At 34.0% G+C, this 20,559-nt stretch overlaps 1 pseudogene; it reads left to right on the top strand.

The window, feature by feature from the left end:
- Positions 1-1,853: 1,853 nt before the first annotated feature.
- On the top strand, positions 1,854-2,927 carry LOC141494882 (queuosine 5'-phosphate N-glycosylase/hydrolase pseudogene; annotated as a pseudogene).
- Positions 2,928-20,559: the final 17,632 nt, after the last annotated feature.

The following is a 20,559-nucleotide window of genomic DNA, read 5'->3' as shown; positions in this document are numbered from 1 at the left end:
AGTTTTCATAATTTCTTGCAAGATATTGTCCAGGTTCTTTTTATGATTGAGATATTCAGATAGACAAATAATTCGTAGATTATCTCTAATGGATCTGTTTTTAAGTCAGTTATTTTTCCTAAAGAGTATTTTATGTTTTTTCAACTTCTTGGTTTTGCTTGATGGGATCTCAATTTCTCATTGAGTGATTTGTTTCCATTTGTCCAATTCTTGTTTTAACAGTTTTATTTTATTCAGTTAGCTTTTTTGTTTCCTTTTCCAATTGGTTAATTTTACTTTTAGGTGAATTCCTTTCTTTTTCCACTTGATTGATTTTATTTTTAAAATTATTTTTCACTTCTGTCAGTTTTTCATAATTACCTTGTATGATCTCATTTCTTTTCTTCATTTTTCTTCTTCTTTGCTTTTTCAGAATCCTTTTTGAGCTCTTCCTAGAGCTCCTAGAATTGTATAAGGGGTATAGACTCAAACATTTTGTGCTGGGGGCTGGGGTACTGTGTGAGGGTCTTGCACCCTGTGTTGAGGTAACCTGATACTGTTCCAATGTTCTGGGACTCAAGTCTTGCTCTACAAACTGTAGTTTAGAGCCTCACTGTTGGGCTGCTGAACTAGGACTTCACCTGCCTTGGCACTTCAGCTATCATCCAGGACCTCAGCTATGTTGGCACTTGGCCACATGCTGGGACTTCAGTCCCTCACTGAAATCTGAGCCATATTGTATCTAAGAGCTTCTCACTGGTTTCTCAGGTCACCCACCTACCTTGGGTTAAACAATGCTTTCACCTACTTGGGAGAGATCTTTTTCTGAAATTCCTCAAAGATAGCTTGCTGAAAAATTGTTTCACTGTTTATTTAAATGGTTTGGGGGACATTTTCATGGTTAGAGGCTTTTATACAAAGTTATTCTGGGAAAAAGGTCCAGGAGTTTCTTAGCTTTTGGCTGCCATTTTGGCTCTATCCTGGAAGTCCCCTCATCATTACATTTTTAGATAACCCACCACTAAAATTCTTCAGAGATTATGCTACACAGCTTTACCAGAATAATATTGATATTGAAGAGAGGGGCGGCTAGGTGGTGCAGTGAATAGAACACCAGGCCTGGAGTCAGGAGTACCTGAGTTCAAATCAAGCCTTAATAATTACCTAGCTGTGTGGCCTTGGGCAAGCCACTTAACCCTATTGCCCAGACAAACTAAAAAAGAAAGAAAGAGAGAGAGAGAGAGAGAGAGAGAGAGAGAGAAAGTTTCAAGTCATTAAAAGCACTGTTCATGTTCCCAAAGAAAAAATCATCTATCCCCTTCTATGATTCATTATCATTCCATATCTTTTATCATTCCATATCTAATGATCATTAGATATGACTTATTTAAATGATGAATATTTATCTAGCCATCTAGCATTCTTGAATTTGATACAATCAATAAAATGTTATCTACAAACAAGATCATCTAACAAATCTCAGTAGCTCTAGTTCTCCTATTCCTTCTTTTGACTTGCCCATTCGCTGTAACAGTGGTATACATATTATAAGAAAATGGTTCCCCTTTATATGCCCTTATATGAGTATTTTGAGGACTGTTGAACAATGCCATCTGTCTTAACATTTTCTAATGTAACTTTATGTATTTCTAACATACACCCGAGAATCTTTATAAATATTTTCAGTTGCTGAAATTATTTGTGTGTAAACATACATTTGTATAAACATATATCTTTATTCAAAAAACAATAAACATGAATAGAAATTATATTCTCTAAGTGGTTTGATTAGTCAATTTTGTTATTGTAAAGAATAGAACATCACTGATGAAAACTATCTTGTTACTTGAGCGGTGGCAGCGGCGGCGGGTGCCATGGAAGCCCCCTTGCCGCCCCGGGAATCTGCGGAATTCGTGGCCCAACGCAGCCGAGACGTATTTGTGGAAAATGCCGGAGTGGAGCGGGTGGCCGAAAGGCTGCTGGGGAAGGTGCCGGGCCAGGAGTCCGGCCTGGAGGGCTGGAAGTCCCTGCACGAGCTGAACCTCCAGGCGTCCGACGAGGACGCCGACAACTGGGTGTTCGTGGTGGACACGCTCAACTTCTCCTTCTGGGCCGACGAGGAGGACCGCAAGTGCTGGGTGGAGTACGCGGGCAAGATGTACGGCGGCTACTGGGCGCTCTGCGCCGCCGTCAACCGGGCCCTGGACCAAGGAATACCCCTCACTAGGGCTTCATTCTATGCCACAGTTACTCTTGATCAGCTTCAACATACTTTTCGCTCTGACACAGATGTGCCAATGTCTTTGATAGAAGAGAGGCATCAGATTCTTAATGAAACAGGAAAAATTTTACTTGAGAAGTTTGGAGGGTCTTTTCTTAACTGTATTCGCAAGAGTGACAGAAATGCACAAAAACTCTTGTCCCTGGTAGTTGAAAGTTTCCCTTCTTATAGAGATGTGGCTGTGTATCGGGGTAAAAGGATTTCATTTTACAAACGGGCTCAGCTACTTGTGGCAGATACTTGGTGTGTATTAGAAGGAAAAGGAGATGGCTGTTTCAGTGACATTTCCAGTATCACCATGTTTGCTGATTATAGACTACCTCAGGTTCTTGCTCATTTGGGAGCAATAAGATACTCTGAAGAACTACAGAAGAAACTTCTTAAAGGGGAAATATTTTCATCTGGAGATAAACAAGAGGTGGAGATCAGAGGTTGTTCTCTTTGGTGTGTTGAGCTGATTCGAGATCGACTTCTAGAACTCATTGAGAAAAAGGGAATAAAACTTGATGTGGAAAAAAATTCAATTCTTCTCGATTATTACTTATGGGACTATGCCCGTGCTCACAGAGAAGATATGAAACGAATTCCATTTCATCACACACGATGTATATATTATTGATTATAAATTCTAATCAGACCCCATATTATGGTTAACCAGGAAAAATGTAGCACAACCTGAGGATGCAAAAGGATTATTTCACTTATATAATACTGTGTATTCTAAATTTATTTTAATTTGATCATTTATTCTTTACCACTTTAATGTCTAATTTCAATATTTCAGTTTCATTGTGAAATTTCTTTTCTTTTTTTTTTTTTTTTGCTAGGCAATGGGGTTAAGTGGCTTGCCCAAGGCCACACAGCTGGGCAGTTATTATGTGTCTGAGGTTGGATTTGAACCCAGGTACTCCTGACTCCAGGGCTGGCGCTCTATCTGCTGTGCCACCTAGCCGCCCCTGAAATTTCTTATAAAAAGTTAATCATGCATTTTAAAAGTGATTTTTAGTGGGATTTTTTTTTACCATTATCTTTCTTCCTTTATATCAATTTTCATACCCATTTTCCATTATTATAACTTGTGTGTATGTGATCATTGTATAAGTGAAAAAAGGAAGTGTGCGTGTGTGTACATACACATGAAAGTATACATTTTAATGACACCTATCATTGAAGGTGTTGCAAAAATGAAGTTGAGTTAAAACTGCATTATGTTTGGAGTATGAAATACTACAAGATGTAGTAGTCTAATTTATAAATGTCTGATTTGGAATTTATTTGAATAAACTTTTTAATACAAATGTGAAAGCATTTTTAAAAGTTATTGTGTAATTTTGAGAGCCTTGTAAAACATGAGAAAATAAAATAGCTGTAAGTGCAAAAATAAAAGAAAGCTATCTTGTTTCCTTTTCGTTATAGCCCTCAGATATACTCTATATAGATGTCAAGAATTCTTATAAATACTTTGAGATAAGAATGCAATCAAATGCATTAAAAATGGCAAAATTATTTTGAGTATATTAAATTAAGGTATTTGCAAGGCAAATGGGGTTAATTGGCTTGCCCAAGGCCACACAGCTAGGTAATTATTAAGTGTCTGAGACCGGATTTAAACCCAGGTAGAGTATATTAAATTAAAAAGGTTTTGCACTTATAAAATAAATGCTGTCAAAATTAGAAAGAAAGCAGAAATCTGGGAAATACGCTTCACAACTAGGAGTTCTGATAAAGAGATTATTTCTAAAAATATATAGAGAATTTTATCAAATTATAAAGTTACACGTCATTTCCCAACTGATAGTCAAAGGATATGAATAGATACTTTTCAAATGAAGAAATTAAAGCTATGTATAATCATACGAAAAATGCTCCAAATGATTATTGATTAGAAAAATAAAAATTAAAACAACTATGAGATATCACCTCACACCAATAGATTGACTAAGATGAAAAAAGGGAAAGTGATCATTGATGGAAATGTTTTGGGAGGACTAGGACATTAATGAATTGCTGATGGAGTTGTGAACTGATCCAACAATTATGGAGAACAGTATGGAACTATGTCCAAAGAGCTATAAAACTGTTCATACCCTTTGAGCCAGCAATTCCAATTCTAGACTCATATCCAGAAGAAATAAAAAAATGGGCAAAGTCTCACATGTTCCAAAATATTCATAGCAACTTTTTTTATAGTGCCAAAGAATTGGAAATTGAGGGGACGCTCATCAATTGGGGAATGGTGGAACAAGTTATGGTATATAAATGTTATGGAATACAGTAAGAATTCTTTAAGAAACCATAGATGTTTGGGCTCTAGAGCAACATGGAATAAATTACAGGATCTGATGCTGAGTGAAGGGAGCAAAACCAAGGGAACAATGTACAAATTAACAGCAACATTGTGAGATGATGAACCTCAATGGATGCAATGCCTCTCAGCAGTTCAGAGAGGTAGGACAATGGTTTTAGACTGACTATGGATGATGTTATCCCTATCCAGAGGAAGAACAACAAAACAAAACAAAACAACTAAAAAACCCTTCAGAATCCAATGAACACTACATTGATTTTTTAAAAATATTTCATTTATTTCTTTCCCTTAATCATAATTCCTCATACTAAAATAACTAATCTGTAAACATGTTTACACAAATGAGAATGTAGAATATTAACTTATTTGCCACTGAGGAGAGAGGAGTAGTAAGGGAGGGTGGAAGGAAAATTTCTAACTTAAAATATTCATATACATATGGATGAATGTGTTTGGAAAAGTAAAATATCAATAAAAAAGGAAAGTAATCATTTAGATTGAGCATTATAGACATCTTGTCTTTTGCCTAGCTTTGTTGTGCAATAGGGAATAAATCTATACTGTCATTTTTCCCTCCACATAACCTCTTTCAGGCATCTTGAGAATGAACCTGTCAACACTATGAAAATCATATTATCTTCCATATGGATCTCATCTGTTATATTTGTTTTCCAATTATTCTTCCTGTTTTTATTTTCATTCATTAAATAAGCATTTATGAAGTACCTATTATTTTTAGGAATCATCTGAGATATTTTGAATACAAGATGAAAAATGATCTCTAACCTCAAAGCATTTATATTTTCTTTAGGCAGAAAAATAAAAAATTATATTCTAGTAAAGTCAAAATAACAGAGGAGCAAAATAATAATAATAAGAAACATAAATATTAGCCTTTTCTAAGAGCTGATGCCTGATCTGAACTTCAAAGGATTCTAGGGAATGCATAAGGAAAAAGTGAGAATGAAGTGAATTTTAGTTATGAAGGTGAGAAGATGTCCATACAAAAGCAGTATGATAGGAGAGGGAATGTTATGCATTAGGAACCACAAGGAAACCAATTTGATTATAATATAGTTAGTATAAAAGAGAAATATACAATTACCCTATAATAATATTACAAGGATTGTAAATGACAGAAAGAGGAGTTTGTATTTTCTTTAGTGACTTTTTTTCTATCCTCATGAAAACATGGTGCTTCTTTTGTCATTGATAGAGAACAGAGTTCATTTTAGAAATCATTACATAACTTTACTCATTTTGCATCTATTTTTTTATTCTTCTAGGTTTATCCATAAAACTCTCAAGATATTATAGCTTAACTGCATTATTTATTAGGTTTTCTGAAAATTTATTATGCCCTTCATTATTTTTATGTTATTAAAATAATGCCACTGGTCAAATGCCTCTCTGTATATATACACACATATATATATACATATATATATATATATGTGTGTGTGTGTGTGTATTTATAAGATATTACAATGAAAACAAGAATCTTAACTGGGGGAGGGGTGGCTAGGTGGCACAGTGGATAGAGCACTGGCCTTGGAGTCAGGAGTACCTGGGTTCAAATCCAACCTCAGACACTTAATAATTACCTAGCTGTGTGGCCTTGGGCAAGCCACTTAACCCCATTGCCTTGAAAAATCTAAAAAAAAAAAAGAATCTTAACTGGAAATGACACAGAAACCATTATCTTGCCATTTGACAACATGATCAAGAGTTAGCTGTATAAGGTGATTTTTAGATTCTTTTGGTGGCCTCATTGTTATCTAAGGTTACATTAGTAAAATAAACATCAATTGATGATGAATTATGTCACTGTTCATTCTCATTCATCTTCCTTTTTGTTGCTTGAACAACTTTTAATAGTGACTAGTAATTATCTCAATTGAATGGCCAAATTTTTTGAAATTTTTAATTGTTTTTCTAATGTTGTACTGATCATGTGTAACTTTAAAAAGTACCCATAATTAAAGAATTGATTCAACATCCAAAACTAGTAACTACATATTTTCTGTCCATTAGAATTTCATTTTTTGAGACATTATTCAATGCTGAGCATGTCAAAAGGCTCTCAGTGTTCTTCATGAGGAAAAGTATTACTGTGTATCTAAACAACTTAGCAGAAAAATGTTAGTTTGATTTAGAGATTCTTTTCTTATTTTTCTATACATTTTTATCCTTTACAACAGATAATGTTGCATTATTTGACTTCAATCATCTTTATCATGGTCTTTTTGCAAATACTTGTCAAGAGAACTATAATTTAAGATTAACATGTGTTGTATGAAATTGTGTTTTTTGATGCCTTTGGTGTTTGAAGAAACCAACTCTGACTAGTGATGTATTTGTCTCTTCCAGGAGCAATTTTAATTCTCCTTTTATTTAGTAACAACTTCCTACTCTGCTTTTCTAGTTATAGGAAGAATAAAAATTGATAAGATTAAGTACCTTTTACAGTATGTTCACCTTTTGATGACTGAACAAGGTCTCACATTTATAAAATAATAAGTTAGTGAATATACCCTACAATAATTTAATTTTCAATACTCTCCAATCCTATTCCCATTGCATTATTATTTTTATTGTAGAAACAGAATGACCACACAATGCCAAGTGCCATTTTTGCTTGTTTCAGGGATTACCATATCCAAATATTCCATCACCATGTGACAGTACAGTTAATGAGTCTTTCTTTACTTACCAAGTCTAGATTTTAAAAATGAGACATAGTCTGTTTTCAGGGTTATTCTTTCTTTTATTTAACAAATAAACCAACTTTACTAGATCGTTTTGCTTACAAGATTTTTACAGAGCTGTTGTTGAAGGAGCTCAAATGTTTTACAGAAATTATATCTAATTAATCCCCATAACAACCCTGTGAGGTACATAAACAGGGATAAGTATTACTCCCATTTTCATCATGGCCATCCTTTGAAGCCTTTGCATTAGGATAGAATCTGTCAGAGATTAGGCTCCACTTTCGTAGTCTTATAGACATTTGTCTTTGTCAGAATGTTCTAACACAGAAGTGGAAAAATGAAGTTCAATAATTCTTCTTGATGATTTAACTCTTCCTTATTCAATGTTCTATATCTGGAAAAAGTAAAAGTTTTAGTCCATTATATTTAATATAATTTTACTTGGATGGTATAACATAGACCTAAGAGTCTCTATTATATATATCTTAGAATAAATTGACTTTCTAAAAAACTTTAATCCTTATAATGTTATATACCTATTATGAATTTGGTTAATTATAAGATCTTAAGCTTTAAATTGGAAGAGATCTTAAAAATTTCCTAGTAAAATCATCCTCACTTTACAAGTGAGGAACTGAAACTCAGGCAGAATCAACATACCACTGAAATTCAGACAGTCAATGAATAGCAGAGTTAATATTTGAATCTAGATTATCCAATAACAATTCTTCTATATCGTGTCTATACATCCTTTATTTACACAAATTATGAATTTATCACTGGATAAATAGAAGACTTCGTCTGTTAGCATATTCTAATAGCCATCATTAAAGCTCACTGAACCTATACAGAAGAATACAAATGTAATGTCAAAGATTACTTACAAAGCAAACCCACTTTTAGTCAGAGAATGTTTTGTATTCATCTTTAACACAACACATGAAAAAGACATGAGACTGTTACCATAAAGTGTATGTACATATTAAGTTATGTGATACTGGCACAAAGCAATACCTTTCCCTTTTTTTCAACATTCTTGTTATTCCTTTGTTTTCATGATACCCCAGTGCTTTGAAGTCTATGGAAGTCCGAGTCTATAAAAATTGGAGGTATTCTTCCTTTTGTTCCCATTAGCCAAAACAAATGAAGAGTAGGGAACAGAGAGTCTCTTGTTAGAATAGAGGGACCTTTAATTAGGGAATTGGGTTATTTTCATTCCCTTTAGGTATAGAATAATTAGGACAACACTGCATAAAACATTGAAAACAATATCAAGCATGGCTATATGCAGATGTAAAATCTAAAAACAATGGATGCTTCTGACATGAGAAAGGAATGCTGTTCACAGGGGATCAAACCCTAACAATGGATTTTTAAAATAAGACATTATTTATAACATTTGTTAATTCTTTCTAATGTATTTGTGTTCTTCTGCTCAATCATAAAGGAATCCATGCTTTATGATCATGAATATGTTGATTTTGTTTTTAAAAATTCATCTCATAAAATGACAATCTTCTAAACAGTGGCACAGTGGAAAGAGTACCAGGCAAGCTCTCAAGAGGATTCATATTTCTGAATTCAAATCTAGCCGCAGATACATACCAAATATGCTACCCTGGACAAGTCCCTTAACCTTGTTTTCCTCCATGTTCTCATTTATAAAATGAGTTATAAAGAAAATGGCAAACAACCCCCCAGTGTCTTTGCCAAGAAAAGTCGAAATGGAGTCATGCAGTTATGGAAATTATTTGAACACCAACAATGTAGAAGTTAATATTTTCAAAATACTTTAAGATTTCATCATGAAGGAGCAGCTAGGTGGTGCAGTGGATAGAGCACCGGCCCTGGAGTCAGAGTACCTGAGTTCAAATCTGGTCTCAGACACTTAATAACAACCTAGATGTGTGGCCTTGGGCAAGCCACTTAACCCAATTGCCTTGCAAAAACCAAAAAAAAAAAAAGATTTCATCATCACAACCTCCTGATGTTGTTAATACCATCTCTCAGAGATGGAAAAATGGAGGCTGGAAGTCAAGTACATAGAAGTGTCAGAGACAATTTAATTATAAGTCTCTCCAGACTAATCTGGGAAATGAATAATTCATAATTTTGCAGTGGCTAAAGTATTGCACTTAGAGGCAGAAGATGGATTGGATGACTCTGACTCAGCTAGTGACTAGCTGTATGACCATGAGAAAATCACTTAACCTATATGACTTTCATTTTCCTCATTTGTAAAGTTTATGGATTGCTTATGTTAAAAAAAGAAGTTGGAAATCTTTAGTATGGAGTTGTAATTTTAATATAAGACAATAAATAGAATTCTTGGATTTATTTTTTTATTTTTATTTTTTAGGTTTTTGCAAGGCAAATGGGGTTAAGTGGCTTGCCCAAGGCCACACAGCTAGGTAATTATTAAGTGTCTGAGACCAGATTTGAACCCAGGTACTCCTGACTCCAGGGCCGGTGCCTTATCCACTGCTCCACCTAGCTGCCCCTGGATTTATTTTTTAATGTTACCAAATGAAATAACTTCCATTTATATATGTATACACATGACTATGCATAAGCATACATATACCAAATATTTTAATTCAAGGATTTTTATCCATTGACTTTAAAAGATGACAGTCTTTATAGAAACAACTACTTAGACTTCTCATCTACTGATCGTGGTGACAGTGTCTACAACTCAGGAAATCATCATGTTCTAGAGTACCATTCCTAAACTTCCATTGGAATTCCCATACTAACAAATCATGTGAAGATGTGACCAAAAGTATATGCTGTGAAACCTAAAAAGAGGTGGGGAGGAGGCTAGCTGGTGCAGTGGATAAAGCAATGGCCCTGGAGTCAGGAGTACCTGGGTTCAAATCTGGTCTCAGACACTTAATAATTACCTAGCTGTGTGGCCTTGGGCAAGCCACTTAACTACATTTGCCTTGAAAAACCTAAAAAAAGTATATGCTGTGCCCATCAATAGGGGAATGGTTAAACAAATTATGGTACATGAATCTTATGGAATATTGTTGTTCTATAAGCAGTTATAAATGGTAAGACCCCAGAAAAACATGGAATTAATTACAGGATCTGATGCTGAACAAAGGGAGAAAAACCAAGAGAACATTCTACACATTAACATCTACACTGTGAATATATAGAGAATTGCATCAAATTTATAAGATCACAAGTCATTCCCCAATTGATAAATAATCAAAGTATATGAACAGTTTTCAAAAGAAGAAAATAAAGCTATATATAATCATATGAAAAAATGCTCCAAATTGGTATTGATTAGAGAAATGCAAACTAAAACAACGATATATCATCTCACACCATTAGATTAGCCAAGATGAGAAAAAGAGAAGATGATCAATGTTGGAGATATTGTGGGAGGATTGTGATAATGATGCATTGCTGGTGGAGTTGTGAACAGATCCAACCTTTCTGGAGAGCAATATGGAATTATGCCCAAAGAGCAATGAAACTGTTCATACTATTTGACCCCAACAATTCCAATTCTAGGCCTATATCCAGAAGAAACTATGAGAAAAGTCCTACATGTTCCAAATTATTCATAGCAGCTCTTTTTTGTAGTGGCTAAACAAGCTATAGCAAATGAATGTTCCACAATACTACTGTTCTATTAGAAACCATAGATGGTCATACTCTAAAGAAGCATGGAATGACTTATGTGATCTGATGCTGAATGAAGGTAGTAGAACCAAGAGAACAATGTACACATCAACAACATTATGAGATGAGCAACCATGATGGAAGCAGCTCCTCTTGACAGTCCTGAGAGTGAGGACAACTATATTTGACTGTTTATGGACTATATTACCTCCAACCAGAAAAAGCAAAACAAAAAAAATTACACAGAAAAAAAACAGCCCTTCCAAATCTGATGAACACTTTATAAAAATTATCTCATGTATCTCTTTCCCTTAATCCTAATTTCTCATGTCCAAAACTACTAATTTGTAAATATGTTTAGCAAAATATGTATGTAAAATGCTAACCTGACTGTTACCTGCTGAGGGGAGGAGAGTGGGAAGGGAGGGTGGAGGGAAGTTTTATAATTTGAAAATATGCATGTAACAAATGGATGAAAATAAATAAATAAAATTTAAAAATAAAAAAAACCAATTGCATTATGAAATGATCTATCTTGATGGAAGCAGCTCCTCTCAGCTGTTCAGAGACCTAGGACTACCTCATTAGACTAGCTATGGACATTTTTATCCCCATCCAGAGGAAGAAAAAGAAAATGCAACAAAAAAAAGAATCCTTCATAATCTGATGAATACTGCATTCACTTTTTTTAGGGTTTTTTTTTTTGCAAAGCAATGGGGTTAAGTGGCTTGCCCAAGGCCACACAGCTAGGTAATTATTAAGTGTCTGAGATCGGATTTGATATCAGGTAATCCTGACTCCAAGGCCAGTGCTCTATCCATTGCACTACCTAGCCGCCTCTGCATTTACTTTTAAAAAAATCTTATGTATTTCTTGCCCTTATTCCTAATTCCTCATACTGAAAATGACTAATCTATAAACATGTTTAACACCAATGTATACATATAATACTGACTTGAGTATTTACCACTGAGGGGAGGGGGATAGAAAGGGAGGGTAGTAGGAAATTTTGTAACTTAAAAATATACAAAGGCATTTAAGTGAATGTTGAAAAACCTTCATAACATGTATTTGGAAAAATAAAAGGTAAATAAACATTTTATGTTGTATACTTTCTATGCCAAATCTCTCTTATTTTTCTACCTCTTTTCATGGAATCTAGTTTGTGAAAGTATCTCTGAGATTTACTCATATTGATCTTAGGTTTACAAACTTAGAGGTGCTACAATAATATTCAATGATAGTTTTAGAAATCTTAGATTAATCATTTTTCTTCTGAGTCTTTTTGGGAGAATGTTGATAGGTCTTTTAGAAAAGAATATAAAGTTTTCTTAAATGAGCAATTTAATGTAAGATAAAGTCTTTACTTTCTTTCTATCATGTGTTGAAATTCGCAAATAGTTCAGACCTCTATTCATTAAGAAAAGTTGGCAATAAATCAATACACAGGATTTAAGTAATTATAATTATGTATCTCAGGCACTGCTTGTCATTAAAGGTAGAATGAAAAAAGTTAAATGGTCCATGCCCTCTAGGTATCAATTTAATCACGAAGACAATGTGAATATACAGATCAATATAAGATTTTGCATAATATATACAACATGATGGGGAGGGGAAAAAGACAGATATTGGAAATTTAAGGGGATGAGAAAAGATTTGATATTATAAGTGGATCTCATACTGAGTCCTGAAGGAAACATGGCAGCTAAGGTGAGAAGAGAGCATTCAAAGAATAAGGCACAACTAAGGCATAGAAACAGGAAATGGAATGCCAGATATGAGATATAGTAAGAATGTCAATTTGGATGGACTCTAGTATATATATGAAGGGCAATAATGTACATTAAGTTTGCAAAGATAGGTTAGGGTTTATTGTGAAGATCTTTAAACATATAAATATGAGAATGGCAGAAGGGAGAAAGGGGCTGTTTGTGTGTGTGTGTGTGTGTGTGTGTGTCTGAGAGAAAGAGAATGAGAGAATGAGAGAGAGAGAGAGAGAGAGAGAGAGAGAGAGAGAGAGAGAGAGATGCATGTGATACGTGATGGTGGCAGAAAGAACAAGACTTGACAGCTGAAAGTAATATGACTTAAAAATGAATATCTTTTTTATAAGTATTAGAATCCAATGCATTGTTTTCCAGATTTTTAAATAATAAAAACAATTAAAATATTCAACAATTATTAAAAATAAAAAATACTCAGCAAATCACAAATACTGTACTTGCTATGATATAACATTTCTTGGGAGCTTGTAGATGTCCTCACTGAAAAGCAATATGATAAAGAATTTTCTTGGCATGACTTGGATATTCTGTGTTCCATTTGTCTCTTATGCAAACTAGCACGGTAAATCATTTAATCTCAGAATATCCAAACTAATTCTTAAAGATCCTACACTGAAGAACTACAAAGCTATATACATAGAGGGAGTTTTGTCACTGGGAGTTCCTCTCATTAAAAAAAAATCATAAATTTAGATTCAGAGGGAGAGAGAGCGATTGAGCGAGAGAGAGAGAGAGAGAGAGAGAGAGAGAGAGAGAGAGAGAGAGAGAGATGGATTGGATGGGTGGATGAATGGATTCATAAATTAACAGATTTAATCATAATATTTTCACTTTTGTCATGATGATTCAGGATATGATAGTTTTAAGTGTTTTTTATGTGCATATTTTATTAGCCATTTTGCTTTACAAAGCATTAATTTGTCAAGCTGACTCCCACAAATTTTCTTACGCATAGTTATCCATGTCCCTATTCTATGATCATATTTCCATGAGGGAAAGAGGAAACAACATTGCTTAAGCAAATATTTGAGGCATCAATATTTTCCATTAAGATTTATCCCTAAGGAATTAAAATAGAGCTTAGAGAAGAAGTGTGAGATAATGAAATGAGAGCTAGTCTATTAAGCTAGAAACCCATATTCTAATCCTTACTCTATAGTTAATTAGTTCCTATGACCTTGGGTTCTTTAAGACTTCCATTTCCTCAATTATATTGCTGGTCTACATGATGTCTGAATTACCAGACACTTTATCTATTTGCTTTTATATATTTTAATTTTATTTTTCTGATAACATTTTATAACAGTTTTTCAGCATTCATCCACTTTCATATTTATGTTACACATTTTTCTACCCCCCCTCCTCTCAGTAGTGAATAGTCTAGTAAAAGTTGTAGGATTTACCTTTGTATTTGGCATTTTTACATACTAGTCAGGTTATGTATCGGATATTAGGACTATAGGAAAAGAAAGAAAACCATGAAATAGGAAGGAAAATCACGAGTTTTTTTTTAATTGAACTTAGTATCCATTCAGATTCTTTGGTGTTTTTGTTTGTTTTCTTTTTGTTTTCCTGTGGATGAGGATGGCATTGTCCAGAGCAGGTCTTCCAGGGTTGTCCTAGATCTCTGAACTGATGAGAGGAGCTGTATACATCATAGTTGGTCAACTCACAATGTTGTTATTAATCTGTACAATGTTCTCTTGGTTCTGCTCCCTTTGATCAGCATCAGTTCATGCTTCTCTAAAGTCCACCATTCATAGGTTCTTATAGAACAATAATAATAATATCATTCCCCAATTGATGGACAACCTTTCCATTTCCAATTCTTCGCCACTACAAAAAGAGTTGCTAGGAATATTTTGAAACATGAGGGACTTTTCGCATTTTTTATGATTTCTTCTAGATATAGTCCTAGAATTGGAATTGTTGAATAGAAGGACATGATCAGTTTTATTGCTCTTTGGGCAAAGTTCCATCTTGTTCCCCAGAATCTATCCATTTAATAATACTTCTTACCCTACATGAAAAGACAACATGAATTATGATAGCAGAGTCATACTGAACTTCAGTATTATGTGTTTTTATGTATTTTGAGATAGTTATATACAACAGATACACACACACACACACACACACACATATATATATATATATATATATATATATATATATATATATATGTTCATAAAACATGCTAAACCTTGATATATGTCCTCTAGATGGCAGTGTGAAGAGTACCAATCCTGGAATCAGGAGGACTCTTCTACTTGAATTAAGTCTGGCTTCAGACACTTAATAGCTGTGTGACTTTGGCCATATCCCTTAACTTTTTGTGCCTCAGTTTCCTCATCTCTAAAGTGAATTGGAGAAGGAAAGCTAACCACTCAAATATTTTTGCCAAGGAAAACCAAAATGGCATCACAAAGAGTTGGACATGACTAAAATATTTGACATACTTTTGTCAATCATATATATATATATATATATATATATATATATATATATATATATATATATAAAATATATACACATATATATGTACATATATATATGTACTTATAATTCTGAGTCTATAGGTACACACACGTACCTATTTATATATGCATACATAAATATACACTATATATGTATATATAAAATTATATTAATATGACCACAATGTGTATATTTTAGTACAAAGAACGGGTTTTAAGAATGCCAGTGTAACAAAAAATAAAAAGCATTTTTTAAAATCAGATTTGATCTCCAGTTTTGGCTTTGACATTTGCTATCTTTGTGACATCCCACAGGTTCCTTCAGTTTCCCTGAAACTTGATTGATTCAGTTCCTCACATATGTAAAATAAAATTAATACTTTTTGTATGTTTTATATCACAGAATACTGTGAGAATCAGTTATGATAACTATTTATAGAAAGGTCTTTATAAATCATAAAATGGTAAGTGAAATATATTATTATTTTCTCAACATATAGACAGAGACAAAGACAGACAGTGATTTTAAAGTTACATTTATTACAAACAGTAGGCTTTAACTAGAAACAAAACCTGAGCCAGAAAGAAAAGAGAATGGAATTTCTTCCTCTAAGATGTCTTTTCCTGCTTGTTAGACCATATTGCAATGTGTTGCATATCATTTACATCTTTCTGAATTAATTAAAAGTGGCATGTGGTTGATCAGAAATATTTGGGGATAAAGTAATACAGTCCCATCATAAATGTTTTTGTGGCTGCCCTCACAGTCCAATTCCAAGAAGAAAATGGAAAGACCTTGAAATATGTTACTATTTATAAAACATAACTTCTAGCAGAAATGTTTCCTACAGTTGAATGCTTTTGCATATGAAGTATTTGATTACCCCTGAATATATCATATTGTCATATGATTATGCAGACCGAAAGGTTTGAGATTTCAGGGTTTTAAGGAAGAGAAAAAGCATGATATAATATGAAAAGAATTAGACTGACAGTCACTAAATATAGGTTCGGATCCTACTCAGCATGCTATTGGTTAGTCATTTTACCTCTCTAAACTTTGATTTCCTCATCTATAAAATGAAATTGTTGGATCAGATGATCTTTTCTATTTCTTTGCATTCTAATAGTCTGTGACTTTTAAGTAATTTAGCTACCCAAGATTGTTTTGTCTTCTGAGTTGTGATTGAAAAGTCTATGTATATCTCAAGCTCATGAGGTATTCAGGTATAGTCTAAGGCACTTTTAGGTAGTGGATAATAACTGTGACTTCCATACAACTCTAATCACAGAGGTAAGAAATCAATAGAAATATTTTGTAGACTTATAGTGTCATGAAATTACAAATGTTAATAAACTCAGGATCTTTTTCCTGAAAGTTTTCCTCTTTTGCTCACAGTTCTATAGTGCAGTTCTGCTTAAAAACATTTATCTTTCTGGTGAACTATGGTCATAATCCATTTAACTAATTAGAAATTTATTAATGCAGAACAGCTTTTGAGTCAAAAGATTAGTACTGAAACCAGGTAAAGACAGAAAGAGATGCATAAATCAGCATAGTAGTCCTGTCCTTTTTGTCTTCTGACATTCACTTTACTATGATGAATTCCTTTAATACCTAGCCCTTATTATTTTACTTTTAAAAATGTTCTTAAAATAAAAGTTATGTTTGGTCAAATTTGCTTATCTTCAGTTAAGTGCTTTTAAGGAGCAGATGAATTATTGATGATTGTTAAGGCAATTTGCAATGGGAGTCCAGTGTAATTGAACCCAGGGTGAATATGATTCCTATTGGGTTCATTCAGCATGTGCCCCAACTCCTCTAGAATCTTATGGAGTTTTAGAGAAATATGTGACTCAACTTTAAAAAGACTTGGCACTTTGAGGTGATGGAGCAAACACTTCAATGACACTGAACAGAAAGAGCTGTTCATTCAGTAGACCTTTAAAATAGAATGATCTCACTGTCAGATTCTATTTGCCCATCTGCAAAGCATAGCAGTTCTACTCTTAGACCTAAAAAGGAGATTGACTTGAAGTCTCAAAGTCCATGTTTTTGGAGTATCCAGTGAAAGTAAGTTCTATAGAATGGCTTCACATGCCCATTCCCACATACATCATATATACATATTTAGAGAACTCTAACTTCAAAAGTAAAATATTGCAAGAGAGGCAATTATTCTCTTGTAAAGAAAAGTTAGAAATGAGATTTTATGCCTTTATGGATATATGGATTTACTACCATTTATTTAATTTTTGTTTATGGGAATTCTGTGTTTGGACAAATGTGTATAACTATATCTCTGGAGAGTCAGGAAGGAACCAGTGAAGTGATATATTCTTCTTTGCCCCAGGAGTATCTTTTGTGCAAGAAAACAACTGATGGCATAGGTGAACAAGTCTTTATATACAGTATTAAATTATTACACAGTGCACATTAATTAAATTATTACAGAGTATATATATATATATATATATATATATATATATATATATATATATATACAATGAAAGACCAATCTGATCTTTTCCTAACCTTTGATCTCTACATTCATGCATGCCTCTGTGTTGGTGTATTTATATATGTGCATACTCATCTGGAAAATATTGCTTAATTTTGAAACAAAAGATCTCTTTTAACTGCTTCATTGCTGTGAATTATACCAAGCCCTTGGGCAGAATTCTCTTAAGCATCGTTTAGTTTACTAAATGTCCTGGTTTTCATTGAAATCATAACATAGCAGACTGATGTGATTTTATGGAGCAATGCAATCATTATTGGGTTAAAAAGTATGGATGCTATATTGAAATTGAACTGATCTGACAATGAAACAGTTAAATCAATTTGAAAAGTTCAATAGGCGGGAAGAAAATCATTTTTCACACTGTTGGATAGCATATCCTGCTCATAATTCCATGTTCTGCAAATCCTTTGATTGAGCAGGAAGTTTAGACTTTTTAATATTTTAATAGGCCTTTGTTGTCCATTGGTATGTTTTGGTACATAGAAGATTCATTCTTTCATACACGGCCAGACAGTCCATTGAAAAGCTGTGTCCATTTATATGGATACAACTCATGGAAGGAAGGAAAGAGAAAGAGCATAGGGGATGGTGCTGCCCATCAAAGAGGCATTTGTCTATTTTTCAGTGTAACGTCTTCTTCCTCAAATGCACAAGTTCTCCATCCTTTATCTTTTCACATCACATGATTCCCTCATTTACCAGTATCTGAGTATTGGTCCTCATTGAGTGATACTCCTGCACAATGAATGCCTTAATACACAAATTACCTTGAGGGAAATGCTTTGTGGATATGGTAATGTCATCATAGGCCCTGACATAAACACACACACACTTACACACACACACACATTTTCCTTTGATCTCTTGGTGTTTACCTGTGGCTTATTGGAAAAGAGACAAGATGAACATTTCAAACTCAATTTTTTTTAAACAGGTATGCTTCTTTACTAAGTATTCTTTGAAGTCAAATTCCCTGTGAATTGTTATTGCCCCTTGGGACAAGTGCATTTATTTACATAACCAAAGTTTCTTTTCCCATTCAAAAATTTAACTTGAGTTCCTAGCAGTTATGGGCTGTTCTTGGACATGTCCACTTTTTTCCCCCTTCCTTTTTAAATTAGGGAAATGATTGCTCTGGAGGCCATTTCATACACTTAGAATCATTTTAAGAATATATGTTAAGAGCAATTTTACATTCTCTTTATCCCACTACTATCTTCCAAAACACAATTATATGTCAATTGAATGACTCAGAATTTCTTCTGTCCAAGTAATAAATCATAAGTGTAATGAGTAAAAAGAATTTGTCATTGTTCAGTCTGTGTATAGAGTTATGTGGCATATAACCTCAAATTTCTTTCAGATCATATATAAATACATAATAAAATAATAATGCTCATTAGTCAACACCAAATATAAGTTCCAGATGTTTAAACATCAAAGTATTTATGGGCCTATAGGAATCGCCTTGAGACAGGAACAGTTCTTCAGAAACGGGACTGGAAGAAAGCAGGCTTTAAAAAAAAAACCTCTCCAATTCTCTGAAACAAAAGCCATTCTTGTTTATACATAAATTATGAATGACTTTTTAAGGGCTGACTCATAGACCAGTACATGTGCCGACAAATCCGGTTTCACAAGAGGATGAGAGCTGACTGGGCTAACAAGAATTTTACAACAAACCATTTTTCTTCCTCAAATCACATTTGAAGCAATTGTGTTTTTCTATTTCTTCAGCCACCAATCATGTCAACATAGAAAGGGTCTCATAGCCGGCTCCAGCTTGGAGACAACAAGAAACTTATAGCATTTGAAATGCAGATGAAAGGTGATCATTCTTATTTGGTTATTGTTTTTTATTGTCCGCTCTTTATTTTAGTCTTTACAAAGATCCCTTGAATGTGTTGTCAGAGTGGACCCTACACACAATGGTGTCTGCTAATGGACAGTGTGTAGGGTCCACACACTGTCCATTAGCAGACACCATTGTAGTGTAATCTGAATAGTTCCAAAAGTACAGTGCTAAATTAAAAAAAAAAGTTTGAAATATTTATTCCTATTATTTAGAATACCTGAACATTGGACATTCCTTTAAGGGAGGAGTGGGGAACCTCTAGACTGAAGGCTATGGAAGACCATAGTCTAACACTGCAAGGGCAACCCACAAGCAGAACTCTAAGTTCAATAACTCTAGGGGCTTTTTAGGAGTGAATTAATTAAATGTTTGACCAAATATAGAAGGCAAATGATGCTATAAATATCCAAATGAACTTTGGCATAAAAAGTTTCCTCTTCCTTGCTGTAATGTTAGAAGGAGAGAAGGAAGTAAAGAGAGAGACATAGACAAAGACAGAAGCAGAGAGAGAGAGAGAGAGAGAGAGAGAGAGAGAGAGAGAGAGAGAGAGAGAGAGAGACTTTTCCAAGTTGCTTGAGAGGGAGAGAAGGAAAGAAGGAGAAACAGAGGGAGAGAGACAGTGACAGAGTCAGAGAGAGACAAAAACAGAGACAGAGAGACAGAGAGGAGGAGGGAGGGAGAGACACAGAGCATAAAGAAAGGAGAGAGAGAGAGAGACAGAGACAGAGACAGAGAGAGACACAGAGACACAGAGACACAGAGACAGAGAGTGACAGAGAGAGAGAGAGAGAGAGAGAGAGAGAGAGAAACACTCTTAAGTATGAAAAAAGCAAATAAGAGTGAAGAGACTTCCCAGTCTGTTCTAGAGTATTCTCTTTATTTTATCTTCAGACTCTTCATCCTTAGTTTTCATTCTATCTTCTATACATAATAAAAATCCTAGTGATAACATTTCCAGAAAAGTTCAAGATATTTCTCTTCTGCCTCCCCATTCCCC

Source organism: Macrotis lagotis, chromosome 8 (assembly GCF_037893015.1).
Source record: "Macrotis lagotis isolate mMagLag1 chromosome 8, bilby.v1.9.chrom.fasta, whole genome shotgun sequence".
NCBI lineage: Eukaryota > Metazoa > Chordata > Mammalia > Peramelemorphia > Peramelidae > Macrotis > Macrotis lagotis.
This window is presented reverse-complemented; position numbering and strand designations above follow the sequence as displayed.